Source organism: Piliocolobus tephrosceles, chromosome 6 (assembly GCF_002776525.5).
Source record: "Piliocolobus tephrosceles isolate RC106 chromosome 6, ASM277652v3, whole genome shotgun sequence".
In the NCBI taxonomy this organism is placed as follows: Eukaryota; Metazoa; Chordata; class Mammalia; order Primates; family Cercopithecidae; genus Piliocolobus; species Piliocolobus tephrosceles.
In genome coordinates, this window is record NC_045439.1 from 15,306,262 (window position 1) to 15,319,503 (window position 13,242).

The 13,242-nt window shown below is 45.7% G+C and overlaps 1 protein-coding gene and 1 non-coding gene across 7 annotated transcripts in view; both read right to left on the reverse strand.

Annotated features, from left to right (window-relative positions):
- Nucleotides 1–13,242, reverse strand: part of DGLUCY (D-glutamate cyclase) — a 162,711-nt gene that overhangs the window by 74,546 nt on the left and 74,923 nt on the right. The gene's annotated exons all lie outside the window — the stretch shown is intronic.
- LOC113225127 lies at nt 12,686–12,814 on the reverse strand. The gene has a single exon (XR_003309763.1). It is a non-coding gene; the product is annotated as a small nucleolar RNA SNORA11 (small nucleolar RNA).

Sequence of the window (13,242 nt, forward strand, 5' to 3'; positions counted from 1 at the left end):
TAGAAATTTTGACAAGTCTACAGGTCAGCAATCAGGTCTGAAGGTTTCCTGAGTCTCATGAAATCCTACAGGATTCATATCTGATCCTCAACAATGGGCCAGCCAGGAGAGGGCAGCAAGAGAGAGCCTGAGTCTAACCGTTGCTGTTCTAATCACAACCCCTAGGTGTTGTGGGCATTTTACTTGGGAATGTCCAGGTTGATACTCATTTCAAAAGATGGCAAATCTGCTGGGTAGAGGTGTGGCTGCACAGATTACGAATGGGTGGTGACTGTTCATGAGGTTCTTGACTTTCATAAATTATTTTCTTGTTTGTTTGTTTGTTTTGGAAACGGAGTCTCGCTCTGTCACCCAGGCTGGAGTGCAATGGCGCAATCTAGGCTCACTCCAACCCTCCGCCTTACAGGTTCAAGAGATTCTCCCGCCTCAGCCTCTCTAGTAGCTGGGATTACAGGTATGTGCCATCGTGCCCAGTTAATTTTTGTATTTTAGTAGAGATAGGGTTTCACCATGTTGGCCAGGCTGCTCTTGAACTCCTGACTTTAGGTGATCCGGCTGCCTCAGACTCCCAAAGTGCTGGGATTACAGGCTTGAGCCACCGCACCCGGCCCATAAATTATTTTCTTTAGATAATCACTCAAGCATCACTATATTGTAGGAAACAACAAAATGTCACTGAGATGTACATTTGGGGAGATAGTTTAAATCAAACCGGCAAACTTTTTTGTAAGGTTTGTAAGCTAAGAATAGGTTTTACATTTTTAGGGGTTGTGAAGAAGGAGGAGGAGGAGGAGGAGGAAAAGGAAGAGGAGAAACAACAATATTGTGAAGGAAAAGCAAAAACTTGAACCCTGGTTCACTTTGCCAGAAGGAAGAAAATGAAGCTGAAAGCTGAGTCATGCAAGAATCTGTCTTTCCTTTTGTTCCTAAGCAGATAGCTACAGATAAAAGGTTAAAGATCTCTGCAGGTAGCTACTCTGTGTTCACCTTATCTTACAGAGAATGCTGACTTACTATTTCCTTACCTGGTCCCTTTCTCTTGCAACATGTGGATTCAGTCATGTGACCACAGCTTCCCCCTTCCCCCTCCATCCTGCTCTTCCCCACTTTAAATCCTGAAATCCTCAAAATCATCTTTGGAGAAAGGCACAGACCCATCTCCTGGGCTTGTCCTTAACCTTGGCAAAATAAACTTCTAAATTGATTGAGACCTGTCTCAGGTACTTTTTAGTTTACAGTGTGATGGTTAATTTTATGTGTCACCTTGATTGTATCACAGGGTGTACAGACATTTGGTTAAATTTCGGTTTTTTGAGACAAAGCTTCACTCTGTTGTCCAGGCTGGAGTGCAGTGGCACGATCTCGGCTCACTGCAACCTCTGCCTCCCGAGTTCAAGCTATTCTCCTGCCTCAGCCTCCCAAGTAGCTGGGATTATAGACACAAGCCACCACATCCAGCTACTTTTTGTATTTTTAGTAGAGACGGAGTTTCACCATATTGGCCAGACTGGTCTCCAACTCCTGACCTCAAGTGATCCACCTGCCTTGGCTTCCCAAAGTGCTGGGATTACAGGCATGAGCCACTGCGCCCGGTCTGGTTAAACATTATTTCTGGGTATGTCTGCGAGGGTGTTTTGGGGTGAAATTAGCATTTGAATCAGTAGACTGAGTAAGGAGGATCCCATCCTTACCAATGGCAGTGGTCATCATGCAGTCTACGGTAGACTTGAAGAGAACAAGAAGGAGGAGGAAGGGAGAATTTGCTCTCTGCCTGGCTGACTGAGCTGGGTCTTTTCCTGTCCTTGTACTGGGATTTGCCCCATCAGCACTCCTGGTCCTCAGGCCTTTGGACTCAGGCTGGAATTTAGTCCTTATCTCCAGCTTGCAGATGGCAGATCGTGGAACTTCTCAGCCTCCATAATCCTGTGAGCCATTTCTTTATACTAAATCTCTTTGTCTATATCTGTATCTCCTATTGGTTCTGTTTCTCTGGAGAACAATGACTAATAGAAACAGAGATGCATGTGTCGCGGAAGCCTAAAATATTTAAAATATCTGGTTCTCTTCCTAAAAGTTTGTTGAGCTCCTGCTCAGGAGGTGACTGTTGATTTAGCTCATGCCCCATCTGATATGGTCTGGCTCTGTGTCCCTATCCAAATCTCATCTTGAACTGTAATCCTCATCATCCTCACGACGAGGAAGGGACCATGTGTGAGGTGATTGGGTCATGGGGTAGTTCCCCCACGTTGTTCTCATGATAGTGAGTGAGTTCACGAGATCTGATGGCTTCAAAGCGCGACATTTCCCCCCCCTCTTGCTCACTCTCTCCTGCCACCTTGTGAAGGTGCTTAAGTCCCCTTCGCCTTCTGCAATGAATTTAAGTTTCCTGAGGCCTCCCCAGCCATGTGGAACTGGGGATTAAACCTCTTTCCTTTATAATACCCAGTCCCAGTCTCAAACATTTCTTTTTTTCTTTTCCTTTTTCTTTTCTTTTCTTTTTTTTCTTGAGACGGAGTCTCGCTCTGTCGCCCGGGCTGGAGTGCAGTGGCCGGATCTCAGCTCACTGCAAGCTCTGCCTCCGGGGTTTTTACGCCATTCTCCTGCCTCAGCCTCTCGAGTGGCTGGGACTACAGGCGCCCGCCACCTCGCCCGGCTAGTTTTTTGTATTTTTTAGTAGAGACGGGGTTTCACTGTGTTAGCCAGGATGGTCTTAATCTCCTGACCTCGTGATCCGCCCGTCTCGGCCTCCCAAAGTGCTGGGATTACAGGCTTGAGCCACCGCGCCCTGCCTTCTTTTCCTTTTTCTTTTTTCTTTTCTTTCTTTTTTTTTTAAGACAAAGTTTCACTCTTGTTGCCTAGGCTGGAGTGCAATGGCGCCATCTTGGCCCACTGCAACCTCCGCCTCCCGGGTTCAAACGATTCTCTTGCCTCAGCCTCCCGAATAGCTGGGATTACAGGCATGAGCCACCATACCCAGCTAATTTTGTATTTTTAGTAGAGATGGGGTTTCTCCATGTTGGTCAGGCTGGTCTTGAACTCCCAACCTCAGGTGATCCACCCGCCTTGACCTCCCAAAGTGCTGGGATTACAGGTGGGAGCCACCGTGCCCAATCTTTTTTTTTTTTTTTTTTTTGAGACAGTCTCGCTCTGTCGCCCAGGCTGGAGTGCAGTGGTGCATCTCGGCTCACTGCAACCTCCTTCCAGATTCAAGCAATTCTCCTGCCTCAGCCTCCCGAGTAGCTGGGATTACAGGCTCCTACCACCATGCCTAGTTAATTTTTGTATTTTTAGTAGACAAAGGGTTTTCACCATGTTGGCCAGGCTGGTCTTGAAATCCTGACCTCAAGTGATTCACCTGCCTTGGCCTCCCAAAGTGCTGGGATTACAGGTGTGAGCCACAGTGCCTGGCCTGGGTCTGTATTTCTAAAGGCTCTTGTGTCACATAAAACTTTCATTAAGAAAATCTCTAATGCTTTTCTCTTGTTAACTTTCCTTCCCATCAATACTCCTAAAACTTTTGTTTTAGGAGTATTGGCTTTGATGGGAAGGAAAGGTATCACAGCTTTTTTTTTGCCCCTGTGGTATAAAAAATGCTAATGTATCCTGGCCAAGCTGGGATTACCCCAAGAATCCAAGATTGGTTTACTATTAGAAAAGCGATTCACGTACTTCATCATGTCACCATATTAAAGGCAAAAAGATACCATCTCAATAAATGCAGAAAAAAATACTAGTAGCATTTAATATCTGTCAATAATAAAAACTCAACTAATTTGAACTAGTAGTTGATAAAGAACATCTAGCAAGGTTAAAAACAAAAAGAACAAAAGCCTATACCATACTTGCATACTTGGTTTTTTTTTTTTTTTTTTTTTTTTAATGAGGTGGAGTTTTGCTCTTGTTGCCCAGGCTGGAGTGCAGTGGCGCAATCTCAGCTTGCTGCAACCTCCGCCTCCCGGGTTCAGGTGATTCTCCTGCTTCAGCCTCTTGAGTAGCTGGGATTACAGGCATGCACCACCATGCCCAGCTAATTTTTGTATTTTTAGTAGAGACAGGGTTTCGCCATATTGGCCAGGCTGGTCTCAAACTCCTGACCTTGGGTGATCCGCCCACTTCGGCCTCCCACAGTGCTGGGATTACAGGCATGAGCCACCGTGCCTGGCCTGCCTATACCATACTTAATAGTGAATGTTGAAAGCATCCCCGTGAAGATCAGGAGCAAGGCCTAAGAACTCCCAATATCATCACATTATACCAGCCTGTGTAGTAGAACAAGAATGAGAAAGCAAATAAAAATGCGTAAGGTGGCAGGGCACGGTGACTCACGCCTGTAATCCCAGGAATTTGGGAGGCTGAGTCGGAGGACTGGTTGAGCCTGGGAGGGGAAGGTTGCAATGAGCAGAGATCACACCAATGCACTCCAGCCTGGGCTACAGAGTGACATCCAGTCACAAAAAGAAAAAGAAAAAAATGTGTAAAGGCTTGGGAAGGAAGAAAAAACCTGCAGATATTATGATTGCATGGAAAACCCAACATTATCTACACAAATAAATTAGTAAAATTAGTGAGTTCAGGAAGGTTTCTGTATACCAAATAAATATGTAAAAGTCATCTGCACTTCTATACACCAGTAACAGTTAGAAATGTAATTGTGAGGCCGGGCGCGGTGGCTCACGCCTGTAATCTCAGCACTTTGGGTGGCCAAGGCGGGTGGATCATCTGAGGTCAGGAGCTTGAGAGCAGCCTGGGCAACACGGCGAAGAAACCCTGTCTCTACTAAAAATACAAAAATTAGCCGAACATGATGGCACATGCCTGTAGTCCAAGCTACTCAGGAGGCTGAGGCAGGAGAATCGCTTGAACTCGGGAAGCCGAGGTTGCGGTGACCTGAGATGGCGCCACTGCACTCCAGCCTGGGTGACAGATGGAGACTCTATCCCAGGAAAAAAAAAAAAAAAAAAAGAAATCTAATTTTGAATGATATCATCTATAATAGCATGAATAAATATCAATTACCCAGGAATAAATCTAACAAAATATGTGAAGACCATTTATGGAAAACATGGTAAAACTTTACTTAAAGACATTAAAGAAGAACTAATACATGGAGAGACAGCATGGTGACGACAGAAAGATGCAATGTTGTAAATATATCTGTTCTCCCTAAATTGTATATTCTAGGCAATTCCAATCAAAATCCTAATGGGCTTTTAAAAAGGAACCGAACACGCTGATTCCAAAACTTACAGGGAATGGTCAATGGCCAAAAAATAACAAATCACTTTTAAATAAGAGCAACAGACAGGTGTGTGTTGGGGTTGGGGGCTTGTCCTCTACCAGATATTAAGATACAGAAAACCATGGTAATTAAGATGGAGTGAAAGAGCTCCCACAACTCAACCCAAAAAACAAATGAATAGTCCAATTAAATGGGCAAAGGACTTGAATGGCCCTTTCTCCAAAGAAGCTATACAAATAGCCACTGAGCACATGAGAAGACGCTCGACCTCATTACAGAACTGCAAATCAAAACCACAATGAGATACCACTTGACACACATTAGGATGGCTATTATCAAAGACAAAAGCAAAATTAGAAAAGAAGTATCGGTGAGGACATGGAGTAACTGGAACCCTTGTACATTGCTGGTGTGATGGTAAAATGGTGTAGCCCTCTGTGAAAACAGTATGGCCGTTCCTCAAAAAATTAACACTGGGCTACAGGCGGTGGTTCATGCCTGTAATCCCAGCACTCTGGGAGGCTGAGACGGGAGAATTGCTTGAGGCCAGGAGTTTGAGACTATCCTGGGAAACATAGTAAGACCCATCTCTAGAAAAAATAGATATAATTTTAAAATATTAAACATTGAGCTAGCATGTAATCCCGTAATTCCACTTCTGGTATATACCCAAAGGAATGGGAAGCAGAAATTCGAACAGATATTTGTATACCAATGTTCATAGCAGTATTATCCTCAATAGCCAAAAGGTGGAAGCAAATGTCCACTGATGGATAAACAGATAAACAAATTTAGTATATACAGACAATGGAATATTATTCAGCCTTTAAAAAGAATGAAATTCTTGTTGTTGTTGTTGAGACAGAGTCTCGCTGTTGTCACCCAGGCTGGAGTGCAGTGGCAAGATCTCGGCTCACTGCAACCTCCGCCTCCCAGGTTCAAGCAACTCTCCTGCCTCAGCCCCCCAAGTAGCTGGGATTACAGACGCCTGCCACCACACCCGGCTAATTTTTGTATTTTTAGTAGAGACGGGGGTTTCACCATGTTGGCCAGGCTGGTCTCAAACTCCTGACCTCAGGTGCTCTGCCCACTTCAGCCTTCCAAAGTGCTGGGATTACAGGCATGAGCTACCGCGCCCAGCCAAAAAAGAATGAAATTCTGATATATGCCATAACATGGATGTACCTTGGAGATACGAAAGACATTATAAGTAAAAGAAACTAGACACAAAAGAACTAATATTCTATGATTCCACTGATATGAGGGACCTAGAATGGTCAAATTCATAAAGATAGAAAGTAAAATGGTAGTTGCCAGGGGCTGGGGGAAGGGAGGGATGACTGTGGAATTGCAGTTTGGGAAGATGAAAAAGTTCTGGCTGGGCGCAGTGGCTCACGCCTGTAATCCCAGCACTTTGGGAGGCCGAGGCTGGTGGATCACCTGATGGCAGGAGTTTGAGACCACCCTGGCCAACATGGCAAAACCCCATCTCTACTAAAATACAAAAATTAGCTGGGCGTAGTGGTGGGTACCTGTAATCCCAGCTACTCAAGAGGCTGAGGCAGGAGAATCGCTTGAACTCAGGAGGCGGAGGTTGCAGTGAGCCGAGATCACGCCACTGCACTCTAGCCTAGATTACAGAGCAAGACTCTGTCTCAAGAAATAAAAAAGAAAAAGTTGTGGGTCTCCCAAGTATCTTGGATTACAGGCATGCACCACCATGCTAAACTAATTTTTTTTTTATAGGGATGGGATCTCACTATGTTGCCCTGCCTGGTCTTGAACTCCTAGGCTCAAGTGATCCTCCTGCCTTCACCTTCCAATGTGCTGGAATTACAGGAGTGAGCGACCATACCCTGCCCACAGTAATGAATATTTATTGTACTTACACAAATATTGGTCTACAATGAATTTTGGAAAAAAATGAAGTTCAACATAGGCAATTTGAAAGCTCAGGGAGAATAAGACAAAATAAAACCCATAGTCATGTCTGGAAATTTGATTTCTGACAGAGAGGGAATTGCAGACAAGTGGGTACAAAAGTAAAATTGGGGCTGGGTGTGGTGGCGCATGCCTGTAATCCCAGCACTTTGGGAGGCCAAGGTGGGCAGACCACCTGAGGTCAGGAGTTTAAGATCAGCCTGACCAACATGAAGAAACCCTGTCTCTACTAAAAATACAAAATTAGCTGAGTATGATCCCAGATACTTGGGAGGCTGATGCAAGACAATTACTTGAACCCAGAAGGCAGAGGTTGCAGCGAGCTGAGATCGTACCATTGCACTCCAGCCTGGGCAACAAGAGCAAAACTCCGTCTCAAAAAAATAAATAAATAAAAGTAAAATTGGAAGCTAATTACCAGTAACAAAAATCAAATCCAGGTAGATCAAATACTTAAATATGAAGTATGAAATATGAAGGACGAAATTAGAAACTTCTATAATATAATAGAAAATAATCCCAAACTGGGAAAGGTTTCCTAGAGAAGATAAATTTGACATCAAAATTAGGAACTTCTGTCCAAGAGTCACCATCAATAAAATGCAAAAGCATCCCCAAACTGCAAGTAGATATATGAACATATAACACTGGGACAGGCATGATATTCCATGTCTATAATCCTAGCATTTTGGAAGGCCAAGACAGGAAGATCACTTGAGGCCAGGAGTTCTAGACCAGCCTGGCCAACATGGTAAAACCTTGTCTCTACTAAAAATACCAAACTTGGCCGGGCGTGGTGGTATGTGGTTGTAATACCAGCTACTTGGGAGGCTAAGGCAGGAGGCTTGCTTGAGCCGGGGAGGCTGAGGCTGCAGTGAGCCATGTTCTTGCCCCTGCACTCCAGCCTGAGCAACAAAGTCAGACCCTACCACAAAAAGTAAAAAACATAAAACTGATAATGGAATAATTATCATCCAGAATATATAAAGAACTCTTCTTAATCAATAAGAAAAAGACCACCCATTCATTAAAAAAATGGGGGGAAAGCTATAAACAGGCATTTACAGTACAGAAAAAACAGTTGGTTTATAAACATGAAAAGATTCTCCACAGTTAGCTGGGCGGGGTGGTGCACATCTGTGGTCCCAGTTACTTGGGAGGCTGAGGTGGTAAGATTGCTTGAATGCAGGAGGTTGAGGCTGCGCGAGCTGTGACAGTACCATTGCACTCCAGCCTGGGTGACAGAATGAGACCCTGTCTCAAATAAAAATAAATAAAGAAGAAAAAATTATGGCCAGGTGCAGTGGCTCACGCCTGTAATCCCAGCTCTTTGGGAGGTCGAGGTGGGCGGATCACAAGGTCAAGAGATGGAGACCATCCTGGCCCACATGGTGAAACCCCGTCTCTACTAAAAATACAAAAATTAGCTGGGCATGGTGGTACGCGCCTGTAGTCCCAGCTACTAGGGAGGCTGAGGCAGGAGAATGGCTTGAATCTGCGACGTGGAGGTTGCAGTGAGCTGAGATCGCGCCACTGCACTCCAGCCTGGCAACAGAGTGAGACTCCATCTCAAGAAAAAAAAAAAAGAAAAGATTCTTCACTTCAATAGTAATTGAATACATGCAAATTACAACTATAATGAGACACAGGCCACACTCGTGGTGTTGCCAAAAGTTAAAATTGACAACAATGAGGTCAACTAAAACACTATCATTGACTTGTAGTGCAAGGGTTGATTGTTATAAACCACTTTAGGGGAAAAAAATAGCATTATCCCATAGCATGGAAGCACCTTTAAACCTTGCAATTCCATTCTTAGATATACACTCTAAAGAGCACATGCAATGTGGGAAAATCATACAATGTAATACTATACGTGGTGAAAAATAAACTACAGCTACCTGCATCAACACAAATGAAGCTCCAAAACATTATGTTGAGGCTGGGCGTGGTGGCTTATGCCTGTAATCCCAGCACTTTGGGAGGTCAAGGCGGGTGGATCACCTACTAGGGAGGTTGAGGCAGGAGAATCACTTGAACCCGGGAAGCAGAGGTTGGGGTGAGCCGAGATCGCATCATTGCACTCCAGCCTGGGCAACAAGAGCGAAACTCCATCTCAAAAACCAAAAAACATCATGTTGAATAAAAGTCACAGAAATATAGCATATTCTTTTTTTTTAAAATTTTTTATTTTGTAGTGTATATTTTCCCTATATTGCCCAGGCTGGTCTTGAACTCCCAGGCTTCAGCAACCCTCCTGCCACAGCCTCTCAAAGTGCTGGGATTACAGGTGTGAGTCACCATACCCAGCTAGCATATTCTTATATACAGCATTAAAATAGGCTTCTGGGCTTTGCAACACCAAACCATATAGTACTTAAAGACTTAAGGGTGTGTATAGGAAAACTATAAAGAAAAGCACGAAGTCTGTAATTTCCCTTGGGTAGAGACAGGAGAGCACACGACTGGGGAGAAGCACATATAGAAGCTTCTAAGAAACTGACTCTGATCTATTTCTTAACTTGGATCGTAGGGACACAGTTGTTTACTATTCTTTGAGTTGAACATATGGCTTATATGTATATAGATTTCACAATTTTTAAAAACTTAAAAGAAAAGATAAAAAGTGTGTAGATGATGGCTAAGGATGCAGGAATAGAACTAGCTCCCCTGAGGCTCAAGGCAGAGGCTAGGCGGATTGTCAGGCTTCTGACCCACTGGAGAATGCAAACCAAGAATGTGCTGAGAGCCCAGCCCCTCAACATCTGATTTTGTCTCCCTAGCATTTTTTTTTTCTTTCAGAAACTGTCTTTTCCCCAACCCAGAAGGGCTGCCAATCATGTGGTCTCATCAATAGTACCATGTGACTCAGGCCGACTAACCAGGGTATTTCCACTCATCTAGCCTCGGTGGTTACTTAATACAGGGGGTGAGCAGAGGTCCCAAGAGAGCCCAGTCAGAGCCCTCCCTGTGTCTTCTATTGGAACAACTCAGAATCTAAGTGGATGGCTAGACATAAATGCATTGTGAGCCTAGAGCTCCATGAAAATCAGCCTGAAAACCCATTAAAACCAGTAGAAAGGAAAGCAGAAAGAAGGGCCAGAGAGTCGCAGGGGACAAAGAGGGGTAAGAAACAGACAAAGTCCTTATCCTGTCATTTAGGTATCTGGATCCAGCCTTTCCTGCTTCCCAGTTATATAGGCTAATACAATCCCCTTTCTGGATCTTTCTTTCATTTTTTATTCTATTTTTTTGGTTTGAGACAGAGTCTCACTCTGTCACACAGGTGGGAGTGCAGTGGTGTGATCACAGCTCACTGCAACCTCCGTGCCTGCGCTCAAGTGATCCTCCCACTTCAGCCTCTCCAGTAGCTAAGACTACAGGCACATGCCACCACCCCCCTGCCTGGCTAATTTTTTTTGTTTTTTGTTTTTTTTGTTTTTGTAGAGATGGGGTTTCTCCATGTTGCCCAGGCTGGTCTCGAACTCCTCGGCTCAAGCAGTTCACCTGTCTCAGCCTCCCAAAGTGCTGGGATTATAGGTGTGAGCCACCGCACCCAGCCTGGATCTTTCTTAACATCAACTGCAATCAAGTGTCCTAAGTAACTCAGAATTCTGTACCAGGAGCAGGGTTTTGCAAATGACAGACCCTAATATCTGGAATTTGCTGGGTTAAGGTGGGTGTAAGATGGGGTCCCCCTTCCTGACTCAGGGGTGAGCAACATTTATCAAGTGGTGCAAGGTAGCCAAAGCCTCTCCTGTTGAGCCCAGTCAGACCACATGCTCAATGACGCTGGAAATTGGTAGGACTTGTTTAAAAGAAAAAAAAAGGCAGGTGCCTGGGGTGTGCTGCCCCTTCTTCAGCCTTCAGTAAGTTCTGTGAGAAAAAGATGCACTTTAGTCCCAATTGACCTTTCTGAAAGCAGGGAAGGAGAAAAGAAAGCCATGAGTTTCTCTTTCTGCCTGGGGCAAGCAATTCAACTGAGCTGAGAACCAGAAAATCGTATTTCAGGATTGCAAAAGTCAGCTTCCCTGCCCCAGGCTAAGAGCACAGGTAAAGGCTGAGAGGATGAGGACACAGTGTGAGAGGGGACAGAAACCCGAAGAAGCAGTTTCCCCTGGCTCCTTGCCAGCCGCTTCTGCCCTGTGTCGTCTGCCTGGCCAAACCACAAACAGCCTGAAGGCAAGGGGCCAGACAGCCCAGGCCTCATCCCTCTGGCCCCAGCCCAGTGTGTTGGGGCGGAGGCCAGAAGGCTGCAGTCTGAAGGAAAGCTCGAGGAGAACAGGGTGTAGAGGGGGCAGGTGTAGGGGGGACAAGGTCCAGATTCTAGAGCATGACTTGACTAGCTCCAGTTGGCAGCTTAGAGAGTTATCAGTAAATGGACTAAGGTCCTGGCATGGTGGCTCACGCCTGTAATCCCAGCACATTGGAAGGCTGAGGCAGGAGGATTGCTTGAGGCCAGGAGTTCAATACCAGCCTGGGCAACACAGCAAGATCCTGTCTCTACAAAATATTTAAAAATTAGCCAGGCATGGCGGCACATGCCTGTGGTCCTAGCTACTCGGGAGGGAGATGGGAGGATGGCTTGAGATTGGGAGGTTGAGGCTGTAGTGAGCCATACTTGTGCCACTGCACTTCAGCCTGGGTGACAGAGGGAAACTCTATCTCATAAAAAAAAAAAAAAAAAAGAGTAGTATCAAGGCCTGACTGAGAAGAATGTACATCAGCCAGCTTTGCTTGGATGTGGGCAGCCTGTACCACACTGGGGTGGTGCATTTCTGGAATTGTTTATGTGGAAAAGGCCATGGGTGGATGCCAGGCAGTCAAGGGGTGGAGTGCAGTGGCTATCTATTTATTTCTGCCCTACAGGGGGTAGAATTGTGGCCCCCAAAAATCTAAGTCCAAGTCCTAACCCTCACCCTATACCTGTGAATATGACTTTATTTGGAAAACGGGTCTTTGCAGATGGAATTAAGTGAAAGATCTTGAGATGAGATTATTATGGGCTGGGCGCGGTGGCTCAAGCCTGTAATCCCAGCACTTTGGGAGGCCGAGACGGGCGGATCACGAGGTCAGGAGATCGAGACCATCCTGGCTAACATGGCGAAACCCCGTCTCTACTAAAAATACAAAAAACTAGCCGGGCGACATGGCGGGCGCCTGTAGTCCCAGCTACTCGGGAGGCTGAGGCAGGAGAATGGCGTGAACCCGGGAGTCGGAGCTTGCAGTGAGCTGAGATCCGGCCACTGCACTCCAGCCTGGGCGGCAGAGCGAGACTACGTCTCAAAAAAAAAAGAGAGAGATTATTATGGATTAATTGAGTGGACCCTAAAACCAGTAACACATTTTTTGTGTGTGGTTGAGATGGGGTCTTGCTATATTGCCCAGGCTTGTCTCAAACTCCTGGACTCAAGCAATTCTCCTGCCTTGGCCTCCCAAAGTGCTGGGATTACAGGCCTGAGCCACCACACCCAGCCTGACACATGTTCTTTTTTTTTTTTTTTCATGTGTAGGGCATTTGTTTGTAGGGAGGTCACAAGCTCTGTGTCCCTTGTCACAATGACCCCAGATTACTGTTGGGTGTGTTGTAAACAGAGGTGGCATTCTTCGGGCCCCCTGCTCTGAGCACACCCCAACACATGTAATTATAAGAAAAGAAGGCACAGACATGACAGGAGAAACACAGAAGGGGCCATCCTGTGAAGATGGAGGAAGAGATTGGAGTGATGCAGCTACAGGCCAAGGAACTCCAAGGATTTCCTGGGGCCACAGAAGATGAAAGAGGCAAGAAAGGATCATTCTTTTTTTTTGAGACGGAGTCTCGCTCTGTCCCCCAGGCTGGAGTGCAGTGGCCGGATCTCAACTCACTGCAAGCTCCGCCTCCCGGGTTCATGCCATTCTCCTGCCTCAGCCTCCCATGTAGCTGGGACCACAGGCGCCCGCCACCTCGCCCGGCTAGTTTTTTGTATTTTTTAGTAGAGACGGTGTTTCACCGTGTTAGCCAGGATGGTCTCAATCTCCTGACCTTGTGATCCGCCCGTCTCGGCCTCCCAAAGTGCTGG